The sequence below is a fragment of the Sphaeramia orbicularis genome, chromosome 9 (assembly GCF_902148855.1).
Source record: "Sphaeramia orbicularis chromosome 9, fSphaOr1.1, whole genome shotgun sequence".
NCBI lineage: Eukaryota > Metazoa > Chordata > Actinopteri > Kurtiformes > Apogonidae > Sphaeramia > Sphaeramia orbicularis.
The window spans coordinates 43370273-43392246 of record NC_043965.1 but is presented as its reverse complement, the minus strand read 5'-3'; positions in this window follow the sequence as shown (position 1 = coordinate 43392246).

Here is a 21974-nt window from a genome sequence, read left to right as displayed (position 1 = left end):
TTCACATCATATGATACAAAATGCTTTCATATTTCTTGCAATAAACAAGTTCTGAAGATTTTACTTTTGCCAATTTATGATTAATGTTTTTTTTTTTAATATTACAGGTGAATGAAATGGCTTCGACTAGAAGATCTTGCAAAAATAAGACTGACGTATTCTGCTACATCTGCGGTGAATACACCATTGTACCTAACAGGAATCAAGTCACAAGTTTCATAAAGTGTGCTTACCAATCTTATTTTGGTATTAATTATTATACTTTGTGAAAAGATCAAATTTTTCAAAATCAAATTAGCAAAAAAAACCTGACCTGATTGAGAAAAACAGATGTCATTTTTGGATTTAGCGGTGCAAAATGGTCCTAATTCAGTTGAAAAAACCTAGACAACTTGCAAAAAACATTTTTTTCTAACCCAGTGTTATTATTACTAGCAAACCAACCTGGGCTTCCATTCCACCTGAGTAGTACCACAGGTTGATCACCATGACATGACACATTGATGCAGTAATTCATGTAAAAGAAGGCCCAACCAAGTCTTGAGTACATAGAAATGAACAGACTTTTCAGAAGCCTGACATTTCTGTTTAAAATATCCTTTTTTGTATTTTTGTATTTGTATTTATATATTTAACACAATAAAAACAGTGCAGGGAGGGAACGAAGTCCAAAGGGTTTGTACAGAGTTCCACTCCCATCATCTACTATAAATAAAAAATAGAATATACAAACATAAGAAAACAATAATTAAACAACAAATAACAATATAGAAAACACTGAAAAAGTCAGGTCAGGAGATGTTTTTTCAGTGAGTTTTTGAAAAATGTAAATGACAATATAGACTTTAGAGACATGTCTAGATTGTTTCCACAATTTAGGACCTCTAAATAAAATATTAAATTGATGACCAGATGTTCGACAGAAGGGTAAATGAAGATTGTTGCTATGTCTAGTTGAGTATAAATGTAAATCGGATGAAAAACTAAAAAAAAAAAAAAAAATGAAAAGTGTCCAGAAGATCTTGCTTATTATTGATAAACTTGTGCACAAATAAACATGAGTGATAAACACTGAGTTCATGAACGGGTAGTATTGAATATTTCCTAAAAATTGGTGTAGATGGTTCGTATCTACTAGACAGTGAGATTGTTCTCAGGAATCTTATCTGGATTATCAAGAGTTTGCTAAGATAAGTTGGATAAGTTCCTGACCAGACAGTATTGTAGTAATCCATATATGGAAACAGAAAACTATAATACGAAGTCAAGTGAGCAGAGTGATGAATCAGGGGACAGACTTTTCTCAGTATACCAAGCATCTTCATTGATCTTTTGCATACATGATTGATATGGCTACAACAACAACACCCAAAAATGTGGTGTGAGGTACTTGATGGATTTCAGTTCCGTTAATTAATATTTTAGCTTCTTCTTTTGTGTAGGATTTATTTTTTTTGCAGAAGATCATGAAGTTACATTTTTTTACACTGAGTGTTAATTTATTAACCTGGAACCAATTAGAAACAGTTTGTAATTCATTATTTACCGGTGCAATAAGAGACTTAAAGTCATCATGAGCAGCTGTAAGACAAGTGTCATCAGCAAATAATAAGAGAAGAAGATCATTGCAAGACATAGGCAAGTCATTAATATAAATTACAAATAATAAATTAATTAATTAATTAATAATAATAATAATAATAATAATAATAATAATAATAATAATAATAATAATAATAAAATAAAATAAGAAAATAAATTAAGAATAATAAATAATAATTAATCTTATGCAATATTCTAATTTTCTGAGAAACAGAATTTTGGGTTTTCATTGTCTGTAAGCCATAAACATCAAAATTTCAAGAAATAAGGCTTGAAATATTTCACTGTATGTCTAATGAGTCATATGATATATGGGTTTCACTTTCTGAAATGAGTGACAAAAAATAGTGAACTTTTTCATGATATTCTAATTTTTTGAGCTGCATCTATATTTGTGTAACTCCACTACCGGTGTACCTTTTTGCTTTATTTTTTTTTAATTTATTTTTTAAAATCCTCTGTTCCCTTATTTATTTAAATGTATGTGAACTTACAGATATGCATGTGTGTACAGTATGTGTACATATATATATATATATATATATATATATATATATATATATATAGTTTGAAGGGGTTTATATATTTTTGTATGTAAGAATATTATGTCTGGCTGTATATAAATTTAACGAAGGTCCAGTGCTTGGGGTGACTGAGGTGGGTGGTAGAGCAGGTAGATAAGCTGTATGTTTGTGTATTTGAAAACTGAAAATAAAAAAGACCTCAACCCAAAAAATAAATAAATAAATAAATCTGCAAACATAAATGTAAATAGTTAATTGTGTAAACAGTGTCAATATATATATATATTTTTAACAAATACATGAATTAACTTATTCCCTCTAATACACAGGTGTCAAACATGCGGCCCAGGGGCCAAATCTGGCCCACCAAAGGTTCCATTCCGGCCCTGCAGGATGAAAAAGCAAAAATGAACCTGAACAGTCAAGGTTGTCAAAATCATTTTGGTTCAGGTTCCACATACAGACCAATGTGATCTACAGTAAAAAAAATCACAACACAATAACCCATAAATAATGACGACAAATTTTCTTTGTGAAAAATTATGTGGAAAAAATTTAAGTGAAAAAAATAAGATTACACTGTGAAAATATTTACATATACAAAACTATTCTTTCACAATAAAACGCAAATAAATACATAAATCAAAACAAAGATGAACAACCTGAAATGTGCAATTTTAGCAATATTCTTTCTGTTACTAAATGTTTTGTACATTTATAGATCCACTGTGATCTGTACATTGTGTTAATAATAATAAGAGATGGAATATTGTAGAAATTGTTCAAATTTTAGTTCCAAACTCCAAAATTTTAACAATATTCTGCCTGTTACCAAATATTTATGCAACACTGTGTGTAAACGTACATGCATAAATAATAAGTCAAGGCAAAATATTGTTAAAATTGCACTAATTTTTCTGATGAAATTTCTGTTTTTTCAGGTTATTCACATCTTTTTTTTAAAATGTAAATATTTTCATAATTTAATTGGGTTTTTTTGTACTAAAACAAAAAGAAAAACTTGGATTTATCATTATTTATAGGTTATTCAGTCATTATTTTATTGGTCTGGACCACTTGAGATCAAATTGTGCTAAATATGGCCCCTGAATCAAAATGAGTTTGACACTCCTGCTCTAATACAAATTTACTTCACTATTAAACCTTACATTTCTTCAACATAAATTCCCTTCGCTTCTGAGCCTTACTCTGTATTTGTGGAGAGTGGGCTTTGAATTATTTTCCCTGCGCTGTCATCAAAGGTGTTTATTTTGTACCACTTTATTCTTGTGGTGTTTCACTTGTAAGAACTTGCACCCTAATGATTTCAGTCTTCCGGTGTATGCTTTAATAAAACTTGTTCCCGCAAATATGACTGTGTTAACATTTCCCAGTTGTTGTTTTTTTTGGCTCGGTGTACCATATGGTGCCATGTGGTGTTGGTGCGCAAGCTGCTCAAAATGCAGAAAATTCACATTAATTTTCCCCTATAAAGTCGGGGGCATCCATTTGGATTTGCATGACGTGTCACAGGGGCCACATGGAGACTGTGTGGAAGAGTGCGGGGGCCAGTCAGCAGCTCCACCAAGGACTGCTGCAGCAGCTGTTTTCTGGACGTCTGTTCCTAGGTAATGTGCCTCTAAACTTGATGGCCTAGAACAGCTTGCTCCTGTTCCATTCTGCTCAGTGGGGCTGAGTAGTACCAGTTAACTTCAGAAACTCAACATCTAGTAAAAAGCATAAGCCAAGGGTTGTCTCCCACCTTTAGTGCGCTCAAGCAAAATAGATGAATCGCAACTGTGAGATGCGACGGCAGGAGACAGAAGAAGGATGACTGGATGTGCTTTTCATTATTCAGCAGCGGTGGTCACACAGAACACGACTGCACTCATGTTTTATTTGAAATGGCATGTTATTCCGGCATCCGACCACCCTGAGTGTACGCCTTTCAACACAGTGTTAGAATAAGGCCAAATACACTAGTTTGATCTGTAATTGCGTGGAAAAACATTTTTTAAAAGGCGGGCCCCGTTTTATGACTGGGAATAATTCTGACATGTTTTATTAGTGTATTCACTTGTATTCTGTGCAGGAGATGAGGTAACCAAACATCAGCATCAGCAGTACGAGGACTATGACTTTGATGTTACAGATCATAAATATTCACATTTACAGACAGAAAGACAACAAATGTGGTTCTCTGTTAAGGTTATATATGTATTTTTTATAATATGTAATTAATCCATAAAGACCTAGTGCAACGTTTATGGCAGCTTCTAAATGGATTTTTCTCTCTTTTTAACCAGTGATGTAGTGGTCCCTGGAGAAGTGGGTATACTCTCAATTTTCGCCCTTTTTGTTTTTTTTTTGTTTAGATTTTTTTATAAGTAGTCCAGAAAAAAAACCCTGTTTTAGAAACAGTGACATGTAAGACTATTCTATTTAGTTTACCCACATATATTTGCTCACTATTTTAAAATTATCATGACTTAATCAGGAGCAGTTTTTAGGTTTTACTGGTCACACAAGCAACTGCATGAATGTAAATGTATTCAACATGAGGCAAACATAGGCTAACGTTAGCCTTTCATAACGTTAGCCTACTCACACACTTGAACTATTGGTAACAGCATCTCTTCTCCTTTAAATGTGCAGTCATATTTCCAGTAGTTTAAAACAGTGACTCATTCTGAAACCACCTTAAAAATTACCTCAGAATTATGTATTCCATGAAAGTAGGTTCTCTCAACACGTGCCACTTACTTGAAAGACGTTTATTCTGCCATACTTGTTCACATTTCCAATAATCGCGTATCTTTCAATGTGACATGCAGTGACCTGTCAATCAACTAGGGTGGAACTGGCACCTCATGTCGCATTTCCACTGCATAGTATCGGCTTGACTCGACTCTACTTGCGTTTCCATTACGAAAAAGGACCTGGAATCTGGTACCCAGTACTAGTTTTTTGGTATCACCTCCGCCGAGGTTCCAAGCGATACTAAATCATGACGTATAACACTGCAGACCACTGATTGGTCAGACAGTTTTCTCTGTGACCCGCTGTTTTACAAAAAACAGATGCGGAAGTGGACAGTAAATATAGCGGTACATTAATCCACATGATAACAGCCCAAAACTACACCATGGTCGGTCGAGGAGATTCAGTCTTTGGTGGCCGACGTAAAAATTCAGACGAGACAACACACAACGAGCGAGTTTTCAGCAACTCTCTGAGCAGACGACACGGAAATAACGCGCTGCATCGCTATGATGTCCAGGTACTGCAAAGTCAGTAGTATCCTGTAATGGAAACAGTCTCCAGGAATACCGAGTCGAGCCGAGTCGAGCTGGTTCCACGTAGTGGAAACGTGGTATTAGGAAAACGCCATTTTAGAAACAGTGATATGTCAGACTAATTTACCCAAAAATTAGGGATGCACCGATACCAATATGAGTATCGGCATCGGCTCCAATACTCAGTGTGTGTACTCGTATTCATACTCGTAAAAGTAATCCGATACAAATGCACCGATACCACTTACGGCCGTGTGACATTCCCAGTTCAGTGCAGCAGGTACGAGGAGGAGGAATAATGTGTGTGGAGTGTGAAGAGTGTGGAGATTTAACCAAATAAATGACGGTGATAAAAGTAACGCTGACTGCAAGTAATGTTACAGACACAGACAGATACAGACGCAGCGTTCTGTCCGTCCTCTGCGTACATTCCATCTGTTTTCCAGGTGCTCGCGGATGTGTAAACAGAATGAGAATACCAGCGGGTGTACGGAGCGGTGCAGACCCCCGCCAACAGAAGTGAAAACGAAACTTATTGCTCATTTCTCTTTTCTCTACTTGCTGAAGTTAAGCTTTTAAACCTTACCAGTGAAAACGCTGCAATATTAGTATCACATTAGTGTTACCTCTGTCGTCTCCATGTTTGTTATTACTGACTTTCTTCTTCTTCTTCTCAAAAAACTTTACTCTTCTTCGTGGTATTTGTCCAGTATGGTTAATTCAGAGCGGCGCCCCCCTGGTGAATTAATTGACAAACGCTCATTCCAACACATTAAATGTCAGTAGCAGCACTTTGTTCCAGTCAGACTAATGACAACGACAATAAAGCACATTTACAAAAGGAACTAAGAACTGGAATGGGATTATTAAGTACTCGTATCGGTACTTGGTATCGGCAAGTACTCAAATGTAAATACTCGTACTCATACTCGGTCTGGAAAAAAGTGGTATCAGTGCATCCCTACCAAAAATTCATTAGTAGTATTTGCTCACTATTATAAAATTTTCATGACTTGAAATTAGAAGGATTTAGAAGTGGGTATACACAATGACTGTAAAATAAGTAGGTATGTGTTGTATTCTCCCATATACCCTGGACTACACCACTGTCTTTAACCTTTCTTAAGTGATTAATCACCATTTACTCTAATATTTGACTCTATGTTTAGCATTTTAAAGAGAAAATCAGGCATTTTTCTATATTTAATGTATTGAATATGTAGATGTTCATTAAAACTCAGTCTAAAGTTGGGGGGTTTTATATCCAAAACAGAAAATTTAAGAAAAAGATAGTTTTTTTTTTCTGCAAATACATTGTTAACTGAACATAACATAAGTGTGTCCATCCACTGTCATTGATCCAACTCCATGGGTTTTACTGGTGAATCAAAGTTGGTGAATCAACAGTGTTTTAAAGTAGATCTAGTAGCTCTGAGACAAACATTCCTTTTTGAGAAATACCCATTTTTTCATTAATTACCTCCACCAGAAGGTATTGTGATCACTTTGCTTTGTGTGTTTGTTTGTTTATTTGTTTGATTGTTAGTAACTTTACAGGAAAACCATTACAACCAATTTTACCAAATTTTACCCACAGATAGGCCTAGGCCCTGGGACGAACCCATTCAATTTTGGGCCAAGCAGGCCAAAATTCAAGGTCACAGCAAGGTCACAAACTCTCAAATTTTCCTTTCTCTCATCATTGAGCAATTTTCGAAAATTCATAAAAAATTCCAAACGACTCCGATTAGCCTCCAATTTGACACACCCGTAGCTTATAACAATATCTTGTATCTGGCACAAAATAGTCCACATCCACTGTGGAATGTGGACTCTGTGGACGTTTCAATTTAACATTGAAAATCCCATTCAAAACACATTTTTCATTATAACTCATCAAATACTGACTGGAATTTAATATAATTTGACATACATATGATTGGTACCAAACTTAAACTTTTTTCTGCTGTATGGAATAACCTTGAAACTGTTTAACTCTTTCCCCGCCAGAGCATTTTCCAGTGAGTTGGTAGCCAGCGCCAGCTGTTTTGGTCATTTTCACTAATCTTTGGAGGCTCACTGAAAATGTTGTGTTAGGAGTATGTGAACACTGAATACATCAAAAGAAAGAACAGAACTTCAACTTTTAAACACAAAAAACGATTTTATTCTATCTTTATTCATTCGTGAGATATAAACATTTGAATATTGGTCATTTTCAGGAAAAAACTGAATTTTGAGCAAAAAGCTGAGAAAATTGCATTTTTTTTCAAAGATATTGATTTTCAAGATAAAACCGATTTCCTATTTACATTTTTGACTCTTTCTCATTTACCAACAGTAACACTGTCTTCAAAATCACAAAATAAAATAATAATAATAGCAACAATTGTAACAAACAGCTCTAAGATATTCCATCATTCCACAAAATATTAGAGGAATCCACACCAAACTTTAGACCAAACATCTTCTAAAGCACCAGGTTCCTTCTAAACTTATCACATTTACATACATCAGTTATAAGTCTAACACATATTAGTTTAGCTTTTGGATATAAACACTTCAATATTCCTCATTTTCAAGAAAAAAAAAAGAAACAAATGCACTAAATACTGTAGATTTCTGGCCTTTCCTTGGCTGCACCAGGTCCTCCTGTTGGACCACCTGCTGTGTTTGATCTGGAAATAATTATATGGACATCTAGTTATTTATGTCTGTATGAATATATTTATTTAGTTATTTATTTATTTATTTCATACTAAAGCCAAATCAAACAGTGTCTTACCTGTGTCCCTGCTGACATTATACAGCTGAATCTGTTCTGTGTCCTCAGTCTGAATCTGAACTCACTCTAACAGATGAACACTAGCTGTCCTTTGTCTTGTCCCATGTCTGTGTGTCTGTCTTCTCCTTGAATGTCCTCTATAAATGTCTCTTTTCTCTTCCTCCTGTCTGTCATTTTCTCCATATCGCTCCGTGCCCCCCCCTCCCCACACACACAACTCGGACCCCGAGCCGATCCATGTTCCTTCTCCCTCACCTTCTATTTCTCCGTTCCTGTCTCTAAATGGTTCTTCTGTAGCTCCATCATATATTGAACTGTCAGACTCTGTCTCCAGAATCATCTTTAAGGCTTTTGAAACTGCGTGCGGTTCCTGCACAGTCTGCATTTCCTCATTCAGTGACTGCCACTGGATGTGTTGCCATGGGATACGATGATTCCGGTGCAAAAATGTTAAACACGGTCCTTCATTTTTCCGAAAAAGCTGCTTAATTGTTTGTTTTTGGACTAAGGAAAGTAATTCACATGATCTGCAACACCTTCAACTACAGCATAACAGTGAAAACACGGATTGATGAAAAATCTCGTCATTGGCGGGGAAAGAGTTAATTCAAAATGAAATAGTCGATTCACACATGCACACCATTCGGGGTGCTAGCAGAGGTTTGTGTTCGCTGGACACTTGTTAAAAATTGTTAGCAACTTTTTTTTTTTTTTACTTTATTTATAGAATATTTTGAAAATTTTAGACAGAGTGATGCACAGTATGAGGTATAAAAATATAGTACAGACATCGACTGCCACACATGAATGTCAAACCCCCACCACCACCACCACCACCACCACCACCACCGCCACCCAAGGCCAGCCACTCAAAACCCAAACAAAAGACAAGGAAATAGTTATATGTATACAAAAATCCATATATATATATACACATATACATACATATACACATAAATATATTATATAAATTAGAAATGAATAAATAATATTAAATAACATAAATAGAATAAGTACACATCAATCCTCCAACTCTGAAGAAAAGTCCAGCGAATGTGTGTAGTTCAAAAAAGGATCCTAAGCAACATGAAATGATTTCACTGAGCCTTTTAGTGTAAACCTGAGTTTCTCAAGCTTCCGATTATAAAGCACCTCATGAACCCAATGAGAATGTGAAGGGGGACTGGGGAGTTTCCAATTAAGGAGAATCAGCCGACGGGCCAGCAGGGTGGTGAACGCCAAGACCTGTTTCAAATTTTTAAGAGCGCCTGCAGAATGAACAATACCAAAAACTGCTGACAGACTATTCAGACAGACAGTGTAACCGTATGCCCTTGTTAAAGTATTGAAAATATATGACCAAAACGACCCTGGTTTAGCACAAGACCAGAACATATGTAGATGATTTGCAGGGGATGAGTTACATCTGCCACTGGAACAGAAACAGAACGGTATATTTTTCCCACTCTTGCATTCGTATGATTTCTAAAAAGAACCTTACACTGAATCAGTCTGTGCCGAGCACAGATTGAAGACAAGTGAACAGGAGAAAGTGTGGATTCCCGCTGTTGCTCAGTTAATTTAATATTGAGACTGTCTTCCCATGTGATTTGAACGGTAGTAAGGGAAGTTGAAGATGCTGACCAAATAGACCTGTATAAGAAAGAAATGCATCCCTTAGCAATTGGATCAGTGTTTAAAACAGTACCAATTAGGGTTTCTGGTGGGCAATGTGGAAAGTGGGGAAACAGTTTTTTAACATAGCCACAGGCCTGAAAAAAGTGAAAAAGATGATGGCGTGGGAGGTTATACTTCGTTAGAAGTTGTATAACAGAAGAAAAGACATTGTATACAAATCGTTAACTGACTGTATACCATTGTTATTTCAGACCCGGAATGCTGAATCGGTCTTAGATGGCTCGAAGGCACAATTTCTATATATGGAGGTCAGAGTGGATGGACCCGGAAGGCCAACAACCTTTCTTAGCTGACACCAAATCTTTAAAGAAACAGCCACAATAGGACAATCGGCCAAACCCGACATAGGTAGAGGAAGTTGTGCAAATGTTATCAACTTAAATTGACTGAGTTTATTAAATAATTGGGCTTATTAAAGCAGTGCATATATTTTAATTCACCTGTAATGAGAAGAGTGTTGTGCTCAAAGTTATTATCGTTAACGAAAACTAACGAAATGACGAAAATTAGAATTGAAAAAACATTTTCGTTAGCTGAAATAAATAAAAACCATAATTAAAAGAAAAAAAAAAAAACAATAACTAACTGAAATTGTATTGTGTGCTTACAAGACTAACTAAAACGGAAAAAAATTATGGATAAAATTCCCTTCGTTTTCATTTTGGTCAATGTCGGATTGATATGAAATTAGGGATGTCCGATAATATCGGCCCACCAATATTATCGGCCTGATATTGGCATAAAAATGTAATATCAGTGAATATCGTTATCGTTTTTTTTGCCTATCATTAAAAATGATAACTTAATGCCTTGATTTCGCCGGCATTTACCGACGCATAAATGAAGCATTGTTTGTAGCTGAAAGAAATGTGCAGTTTTCAAAATTGTACAGTAGAGTTGCCACACTGTAATAGACTCATGGAGGGAGGGAGAGAAAATAAATAAATATGGCATTTTTTCCACAACTTAAGTTGAAGTATGTATTCTTTGCACAGACAGTGTTTACATTTTGAAAGTCTTGTTGCATTTGAGAATGCATCCAGTGGGGCATCACAATAAAATTAGGCATGATGTGTTAATTCCATGACAGGAGTCATGGAATTAACACATCATGCGATGTTACGTAAAATTAGTTTAATATCCCACATATATCGGCAGCGGTATCGGTAGATATCGGAATCGGAAATTAAGCATTGGATAATATCGGCCTATCGGTTTTTGGCAAAAAAGCCAATATCGGACATCCCTATATGAAATTGATTTATTTCACTCCATCAATTTTAGCTAGCGGCACCATACGGTATTTCACGGTTCATCACTTGGTTTAGAGTCGGAAACATGGAGACTAAAGCAGCAGAGTCCTGTCTGGGATTTATGTGAATACGACGGTGAAGAAGAGAAAAGATATGAAAAAACTAAAACTAATACTAGAATTAAATTAAAACTAAGCATTTAGAAAAAAAAACAAAAACAAATAAAAACTAGCAAACCTGCTCTAAAAACAAATTAAAACTAACTGAATTAGAGAAAAAAAAGTCAAAACTAAATAAAACTAAACTATAATGAAAAATCCAAAACTATTATAACCTTGGTTGTGCTCAGTGGGAGCAGTGACGCTGCAGCTGACAGGTCAGGAGTAAGTTTGTGGTTGAAATGTGAAGGACATCACAAAGATGGCTGTCGGTCACTCTGGTCCTCAATCTGCTTTTGTTCAGATTTAACAGACAGAGTGTTTCCTCACATACATATAGAATAGCTGAACAGGCTCATCATTCTTTTTGTTTGGTGTCTCATCAGAGGAAACCTGGCCTTTTCCAAGCACCTTTGAAATATTTTATCTGCAGTTTTTTTTATATTAGTGTTGAAAGTGTTCCAGTTTTGCCGGAAATCTGTTTTTTTCCAAAAACTGAGCATATGCTCCAGTAAATTAACTCTTTCCTCGCCATTGACGAGATTTTCTGTCAATCCGTGTTTTCACTGTTATAATAATAATGATAATAATAATAATAATAATTATAATAATAATAATAATAATAATGGATTGGATTTATATAGCGCTTTTCTAGACACCCAAAGAGCTTTACATTATTGACCTATTATTCATTCGCTCTCACATTCACACTCTGGTGGTGGGAAACTACATTTGTAGCCACAGCTGCCCTGGGGCAGACTGACAGAGGCGTGGCTGCCAATTTGCGCCTACGGCCCCTCCAACCACCACCAAACATTCATACACCAGTGTGGGTGGCACTGGAGGCACGGAGGGTGAAGTGTCTTGCCCAAGGACACAACGGACTGACTATTGCCCCGTTTCCACTACGTGGTATTGGCTCGACTCGACTCGGCTCGGCCTTTTTTGCGTTTCCATTATGAAAAAGGACCTGGAATCTGGTACCCGGTACTACTATTTTGGTATCACCTCCGATGAGGTTCCAGGACTGGGGACCAGACACTAAAATGTGACGTGTACACACTGCAGATCACTGATTGGTCAGAAAGTTGTCTCTGTGACCCGCCGTTTTACAAAAAACAGATGCAGAAGTGGACAGTAAATATAGCGGTACATTAATCCACATGATAACAGCCCAAAACTACACCATGGTCGATCGAGGAGATTCAGTCTTTGGTGGCCGATGTAAAAATTCAGACGAGACAACACGCAACGAGCGAGTTTTCAGCAACTCTCTGAACAGATGACACGGAAGTAATGCACTGCATTGCTATAACGTCCAGGTACTGTAAAGTCGGTAGTATCTTGTAATGGAAATGCTCTCCAGGAATACCGAGTCGAGCCGGGTCGAGCCGAGTCGAGCTGGTTCCATGTAGAGGAAACGCGACATAGGACAGAGCGGGATTCGAACCGCCAACCCTTCAGTTATTGGACGACCCACTCTGCCACCTGGGCCACAGCCGCCCCCGCACTGTAGTTGAAGCTGTTGCAGATCGTGTTAATTACTTTCCTTAGTCCAAAAACAAACAATTAAGCAGCTTTTTCGGAAAAATGAAGGACCGGGTGTAAAGTTTTCGCACTGGAATCACCGGTCACCCATAGCAAAGCATACAGCACCAGTCACTCTGAATGAGGAAATACCGACTCTGCAGGAACCGCACGCAGTTTCAGAAGCCTTAAAGATGATTATGGAGACAGAGTCTGGCATATCAATATATGATGGAGCTACAGAAGAACCATTTAGAGACAGTAATGGAGAAATAGAAGGTGAAGGAGACGGAACATGGGAAAATGGAGCGGCACGGGTCTGACACGGAGATGGTGGTGGTGGTGGTGGGGGGGGGGGGTGGCATGGAGCGACACGGAGACAATGACAGACAGGAGGGAGATAAAAGAGACATTTATAGTGGACATTCAAGGAGAAGACAGACACACAGATGTAGGAGAAGACAAAGGACAGCTAGTCTGCATTTGTTAGAGTGAGTTCAGATTCAGACGGAGGACACGGAACAGATTCAGCTGTATAATGTCAGCAGGGACACAGGTAAGACACTGTTTGATTTGGCTTTAGTATGAAATAAATAAATACATATATTCATACATAGATAAATAAGTAGATGTCCATATAATTATTTCCAGATCAAACACAGCAGGTGGTCCAACAGGAGGACGTGGTCCAACAGGAGGACGTGGTGCAGCCAAGGAAAGGCCAGAAATCTACAGTATTTAGTGCATTTGTTTCTTTTTTTTCCTTGAAAATGAGGAATATTGAAGTGTTTATATCAAAAAACTAAACTAATATGTGGAAGACTTATAATTGATGTATGTAAATGTGTAAAGTTTATAAAGAACCTGGTGCTTTAGAAGATGTTTAGTCTAAAGTTTGGTGTGGTTTCCCCTAACATTTTGTGTAATGATGGGATGTCTTAGAGCTGTTTGTTATTATTATTATTATTATTATTATTATTATTATTATTATTATTATTATTATTTTATTTTGTGATTTTGAATGCAGTGTTACTGTTTGTAAATAAGAAAGAGTCAAAAATGTAAATAGGAAATCAGTTTTATCTTGAAATTCAATCTTTTTGCTCAAAATTCAGTTTTTTCCCGAAAATAACCAATATTCAAATGTTTATATCTCACGAGCGAATGAAGATAGAATAAAATTGTTTTTTTGTGTGTGTGCTTAAAAGTTGAAATTCTGTTCTTTCTTTTGATGTATTCAGTGTTCACATACTCCTAACACAACATTTTCAGTGAGCCTTCAACAATTAGTGAATATGACCAATAAAAAACAAGTTCAAGTGGTCCTGGCTTGAGGAAACTGATAGAAATGCCGATTTTCTGTCGCAGTACATCCGGAAGACAAGCAAATCAGGTTTGTTACTCATTGAAGTCATTCAGAAAAGTTCAGGTTTTTTTTTTCTTTCTTCACTTTCATCACAGTTATATGCAATGTGTACAAACAAAATATACCGACAAAATAAAGACATAACAATAATAAGCAAGGCAAGAAGGATAACCTTCTTTCTACAAGAAAAAAATAGGAACAATGGCCCTGTAGCTTACCAAATTAGCCAAATTGAAAGGTTTGGGAAATGTATCCAGATGCCATCTATTATCACCCAGCTATGTGTATGTATTATATTACAGAAATAGCCCATGTCCATCCATCCATCCATTCTCTTCCGCTTATCCGGGGCCGGGTCGCGGGGGTAACAGTCTAAGCAGGGATGCCCAGACTTCCCTCTCCCCAGACACCTCCTCCAGCTCTTCCGGGGGGACCCCGAGGCGTTCCCAGGCCAGCCGAGAGACATAGTCTCTCCAACGTGTCCTGGGTCTTCCCCGAGGTCTCCTCCCGGTGGGACATGCCCGGAACACCTCCCCAGGGAGGCGTCCAGGAGGCATCCGAAACAGATGCCCGAGCCACCTCAGCTGGCCCCTCTCAACGCAGAGGAGCAGCGGCTCTACTCCGAGCTCCTCCCTGGTGACTGAGCTCCTCACCCTATCCCTAAGGGTGCGCCCAGCCACCCGACGGAGGAAACTCATTTCGACCGCTTGTATCCGGGATCTTGTCCTTTCGGTCATGACCCAAAGCTCATGACCATAGGTGAGGGTAGGAACGTAGATTGACCGGTAAATCGAGAGCTTCGCCTCTCGGCTCAGCTCCTTCTTTACCACAACCGACCGGTACAGCGACTGCATCACTGCAGACGCTGCACCAATCCGTCTGTCAATCTCACGCTCCATCCTTCCCTCACTCGTGAACAAGACCCCGAGATACTTAAACTCCTCCACTTGGGGCAAAGACTCCCCACCGACCCGGAGAGGGCAAACCACCTTTTTCCGGTCGAGAACCATGGCCTCGGATTTGGAGGTGCTGATCCTCATCCCGCTCGCTTCACACTCGGCTGCAAACCGCCCCAGTGCACGCTGAAGGTCCAGGTTCGATGAGGCCAACAGGACAACATCATCTGCAAAAAGCAGAGATGAAATCCTGTGGTCCCCAAACCGGACCCCCTCCGGCCCTTGGCTGCGCCTAGAAATTCTGTCCATAAAAATTATGAACAGAACCGGTGACAAAGGGCAGCCCTGCCGGAGTCCAACATGCACCTGGAACAGGTCTGACTTACTGCCGGCAATGCGAACCAGGCTCCTGCTTCGGTCATACAAGGACCGGACTGCCCTTAGCAAAGGGCCCCGGACCCCATACTCCCGAAGCACCCCCCACAAGATACCACGAGGGACACGGTCGAACGCCTTCTCCAGATCCACAAAACACATGTGGACTGGTTGGGCGAACTCCCATGAACCCTCGAGCACCCGATGGAGAGTATAGAGCTGGTCCAGCGTTCCACGACCAGGACGAAAACCGCATTGTTCCTCCTGGATCCGAGGTTCGACTATCGGTCGGATCCTCCTCTCCAGTACCCTGGAATAGACTTTCCCTGGGAGGCTGAGGAGTGTGATCCCCCTATAGTTGGAGCACATCCTCCGGTCCCCTTTCTTAAAAAGGGGAACCACCACCCCGGTCTGCCAATCCAGAGGTACTGTCCCCGACCGCCACGCGATGTTACAGAGACGTGTCAACCAAGACAGTCCCTGCACATCCAGAGACTTAAGGTACTCAGGGCGAATCTCATCCACCCCCGGTGCCCTGCCACCGAGGAGCTTGCCAACCACCTCGGTGACTTCAGCTTGGGTGATGGACGAGTCCACCTCTGAGACCTCAGCCTCTGCTTCTTCTATGGAAGACGTGGCAGTGGGATTGAGGAGATCCTCGAAGTATTCCTTCCACCGCCCGACAACATCCCCAGTCGAGGTCAGCAGCTCCCCACTTCCACTGTAAACAGTGTTGGTGGCGCACTGCTTTCCCCTCCTGAGGCGCCGGATGGTTTGCCAGAATTTCCTTGAGGCCGACCGATAGTCCTCCTCCATGGCCTCCCCAAACTCCACCCAGACCCGAGTTTTTGCCTCCACAACCGCCTGGGCTGCAGCACGCTTGGCCTTCCGGTACCCATCAGCTGCCTCGGGAGTCCCACGGGCCAACAAGGCCCGATAAGACTCCTTCTTCAGCTTGACGGCATCCCTTACTTCCGGGGTCCACCACCGGGTTCGGGGATTGCCGCCACGACAGGCACCGGAGACCTTGCGACCACAGCTCCGAGCAGCCGCTTCGACAATGGAGGTGGAGAACATGGTCCACTCGGACTCAATGTCCCCAGCCTCCCCCGGGATCTGGGAGAAGCTCTCCCGGAGGTGGGAGTTGAAGACCACACTGACATCGGGTTCCGCCAGACGTTCCCAACAGACCCTCACAACACGTTTGGGCCTGCCGAGTCGGTCCGGTTTCCTCCTTCGCCAGCGGATCCAACTCACCACCAGGTGGTGATCGGTTGACAGCTCTGCCCCTCTCTTCACCCGAGTGTCCAAAACACGCGGCCGGAGGTCTGATGATACGACAATGAAGTCGATCATCGACCTCCGGCCTAGGGTGTCCTGGTGCCAAGTGCACTTATGGACATCCCTGTGTTGGAACATGGTGTTTGTTATGGACAAACTGTGACTAGCACAGAAGTCCAGTAACAGAACACCACTCGGGTTCAGATCAGGGAGGCCGTTCCTCCCCATCACTCCCCTCCAGGTCTCACTGTCGTTGCCCACGTGAGCATTGAAGTCGCCCAGGAGAACAATGGAGTCCCCAGTCGGAGCACCATCCAGCACCCCTCCCAGAGACTCCAAGAAGGCCGGGTACTCTGCACTGCTGCTCGGCCCGTAGGCCGAAACAACAGTGAGGCACCTGTCCCCAACCCGAAGGCGTAGGGACGCGACCCTCTCGTTCACCGGGGTGAACTCCAACACATGGCGGCTGAGCTGAGGGGCTATGAGTAAGCCCACACCAGCCCGCCGCCTCTCACCGCGGGCAACGCCAGAGAAGTGGAGAGTCCAGCCCCTTTCGAGGGGTTGGGTTCCAGAGCCCAAGCTATGTGTGGAGGTGAGCCCGACTATATCTAGACGGTATCTCTCAACCTCCCTCACAAGCTCTGGCTCCTTCCCCCCCAGCGAAGTGACATTCCATGTCCCAAGAGCTAGACTCCGTGTCCGGGGATCGGGTTGTCGGGCTCCCTGCCTTCGACTGTCACCCAATCCACACTGCACCCGGCCCCTATGATTCCCTCGATGGGTGGTGAGTCCGTCGGAGGGTGGGCCCACGTCGCTCTTTCGGGCTGGGCCCGGCCGGACCCCGTGGGCATAGGCCCGACCACCAGGCGCTCGCATACGAGCCCGAACCCCAGGCCTGGCTCCAGGGTGGGGCCCCGGCTGCGCCGTACCGGGCGACGTCACGTTTTTTAGATGTTTCTTGTTCATAAGGGAATAGCCCATGTTTTGGTCATATTTCAATCAGATCTGTAAAAAATTCAAATTCCAACTTGATATCATTGATACTTACTGATTTATTGGATCAATCCACTTCCTATCTGTTATAATGGGAAAATTTTTCAAAGTTGCACCAAATCCAGAATCAGATCCAGATCGAAATAATTTCAATGCCTTGTGTTGACATCATCATACAGAAGCTGTATACCAAGTTTGAAGTCAATCAGAACTGGAGTTTGGGAGAAAAAGACGACTGAAATTTTTTCCCCTTAAGAGCCCATATTAAATTTTCCGTAAGTTCCCGGATCCAGAAGAAGATCCTGATCAGCATGTGGCCGTTACGTTTTGGTCATCTCCCCATCAGGGCTGGACTGTAGAAATTTACACTGGATATCATTTATATTTACTGAGTTATTGCATCGATCCACTTCCTATCTCTTATAATGGGGACATTTTTCAAAGTCGCACCAAGTCCAGAATCAGATCTGGATCCAAATAATTTCACTAACTTTTCCTGACATCATCATAAAGACGCTGTATACCAAGTTTGAAGTCAATCGGAATTGTAGTTTCGGAGAAGAAGATGATTGAAATTTTTGTAACGGATGACAGACGCCGATGCCGACGGACGCCACATGACGACAATAGCTTACGGCCTGTTGGCTGGTAAGCTAAAAAAACAGAGGGAGAAACAGTACACAAGGTCAATACAGATAACTACATTAAGTACTTGGTTTAACAGATGTACCAATATGGTCTAAATATGGCTGCCAAATTTTCAAAAAGGTGTTATATTGTTTTCTGAGACAGTAAGTGATTTTTTTCCAGGGGGATGCAACTGTTCATCTCAAAAGTCCACCTATCAATAAGAAGAGGGCAATCAGATTTCCATGACACCATAATGCAGTCTTTTTCAAGCTCCTGTAGAAGTCAGGTAGGGAGAGAAGCTGAAAATCATCACACTGCATTTCAATAAGTTGTAATTACAGACTCTTTCACTTCCTCCGCATTCATCAAAAACGGGGTCACAAACTGTGTGATTTCTTTGTCAGTGACAGAAAAATCTTGGAAGCGCTGACTGAAATCTGTAATGAGTGATCACAGACACTTATTCTCCAATTTCAGCAGAGAGCTCAGTCTTTGGATGTCTGAATTTGATTTCAGACAGCGTGGGGAAGTGCGCTACATTGAAGTTGTGAAGTTGTGAATCAAAGAGACGGAGCTTTGCGCAGAATGCTTTCATTTGTACATACAGTTGTGGCACTAACTGCTCTTTGCCTTGTAGTCTTTTGTTCAGTGTGTTAAGATGATCCACGAGATCAAGTAAAAAAGCCAGGTCTGCCAAGCATAGAGGGTCACTGAGCTCTTGAAGAGGTCGGCCCTTCTCTTTCAAAAACTTATCGATATTTGATGTCAGAGAATAAAACTGCTGCAGCACAGAGGCAAAGCTTAACCAGCGCACATCCGAATGGTAGAGTAGGTCCCCGTACTCAGCAGCGATATCAGACAGGAAAGGCTGAAATTCTCTGTGGCAGAGCCCTCGTGGCTGAATTATGTTGACAGTTTTCCCAACAGTGTTCATCACATCACCAAGCTGGACGGTGTTGGCGCAGAGGGCTTCTTGGTGGACGATACAGTGCATTTTGACAGCCTTACCATCCCATACCTTTGTGCATACCATAGATGCAGTGGTGGCTACTTGTCTTTCAGACTGGGGAAGCTCATTGTTGGCCTACATCAAAAAAAATTGTCAAGTTATTTAAACATAAATTCGGCCCTCCGTTCCGTTTTAAGAAAATGCTCAGTGACCTTATTGTACCAAGTAGTCGTCTTTTCCAGGGACTTGATAGCTAGTTCACTCCAACCTAGCCAAGAGTTTGATTGATTTAACTATCTACAAAACGATATTAAACTCGAACAAGAAATGACTAAATTATGTAACTGAAAAAAAGAAAACATAGAAATTATGTTAAATTGAAACAAGGAAATACAATGAGTGTGTTTTATTTACAGTGCAAGAAATGAACAAGTAATTTCGTAGTGGTTTCTCTCTCGATTTCACAGCAGAATGCGCGACGGTATTAAACTGAACTGTGTCAGTGAAGGAGTAGATCTCAAAATAGCTGTCAATCAAACTGGATTCAGCCTTTCGACCGATCCTCCAATCAGCACGTGGAAGCCCAGCGTCCACCCTGGCCGAGCTCCGCCCACAGCTCCATTCACCTCCAGAGAGACTGAGTGTCCGGGGGCGGGACAACATCATAGCATTTATCCAATTACCGTCCAGTTTTGAGGCAATGAAAAAAACTGTTCCACTCAGTCCCATTGAAGTGCATGGACGCTGAGCATCTACGGGCAAATGCACTGAGCAGAGATTGTATGAGAAAACAGCACAACAGGAATGTATGAGAAGTGAACAACATCGAGTCCATTGATTTGTGATAAAGCTGAATCTGAACGAACTCGTCTGTGAGATGAACGTGTTCTAACACATTTGTGGTCAATGAAATGTCAACACAACCGAACATATTTAACCATTTAATTTTTGTAATTTTAGTGGAAGCTGAGCTTCCCTTGCAGTCTGTGAGAAATCGCCTCTGATTTAGTTGTACCAGGTATTAAAATGAACAAGAAATTGAAGAAAACAAGGGGTGGTCTAATATTTTTTCCCGCGACTGTACATGTAAACGATAGCAATAGTTTCTTTAATAATAAGTTGAAGAAGAAATAAGCGTGTCACTGAGGAAAAAGAACAAGTATTGCTTAAATCCAATCATCTTAATGTATAACATTAACTATGTATGAGAGTGGAACATAGCTGTGTTTATACTGCCGATGTGTTTTCTTCTTTGTTGATGATCTGCTGTTGATTGTATAGAAAATGTTGCTTGATTAATGTATGTATGTATGCAGCCCCTGCTGTGGCATTCCCCAGTAGGCTATCAATGTACCTTTCGATGCCGCCTCTGTGCGTTCTTTATTCTGTTATTAACTCCATTTTTGTTGTTGTCATCATTATATGCAGTATATAGTATGTGGCATGCATAAGAACCTAACAGATGATAACATGACCAATTAATTGGTCATCATCACCACCACATGACTTTGCATAGTAAACAAATGGCAAAACACTGCCTACAACAAAATGAATCAGAAGAATGAATCATCTCTCAGTGTTGTAAGTGAGACGCCTATGAAAACATCCAAACACCGTAGGGAAATGATAGAAGCAATATACGTGCTGCAGCCATGCCATTAATATACTGAACTATCGTTCCATTTGGGTCATTCCATCCCAAATCAACCAGATTTCAGAAAGTGCCCCGCATGACCCCCTCAGAAAATTCTGAAAAAATTCGCACTTGTTCACCAGCCAGATAAACAAACACATCCACAATTTTAATGTCATATCTGTAATAGTTTAGGAGATACAACCCTTTGAAAATTGTTTTTTTTTTTTTTTTTTTTTTTTTTTTAAATTTTGCAAATTTGCTTTTTGGCCAACTTTGAGGAGCTATATCTCCTTAGGTATCAAGCCACACTGCTGAAACTTACTGTCTGGGGTGAAATCCCCCTGAAAAGACCATATTTTGCATCAAAATAATTGTAGGTGCCTTCATGTTTGGTCCATGAGGCCTTGAAATCAGGCGAAGAGGCTAATTCTTCCAAATGTCCTCTCTCTCCAGGCTTGCACTGTGCCATAATGGATGAATGTAAAGACCAAATTTTTTTTGCATGGATTCTTATGGTCAAGATGCAACAATATACTGCAAAAAGACTACATTTACATGAAAAGTGCTGCTGTGAGGCAATGAATAAAATGGGTCGATTTCAGTTTTTCACAAAAATACTCTTTATTTGAGCACCCAAATTACCATGTGGCCAGTTAATGAAAATTTTGAAATTTTTACCATGTCTTCATATATGTTTCAAGATGTTGTGCACAAAATTTTAGCTGTGGGATAGAACTGGTTCTATTTTTATTTATTTATTTATTTATTTTTTACTGCATGACTATTTTCTTCAAATTGTATACAAATGTAGGTGTAAATGACATTTTTAACAGTATAATGGCATTGATTATTGCACAAGTTATGATAATGCTTGAGATATTTGAACTAGGGTGTGGAACTGCATGATGGTTCAGACAGAATAATTATAGGTTTCCCAGAACTGGCACAGCTTGATGCCTGTAGTAGAGACTTCTCGGAAATTGGATGGATCTGGTCAGTTGACCC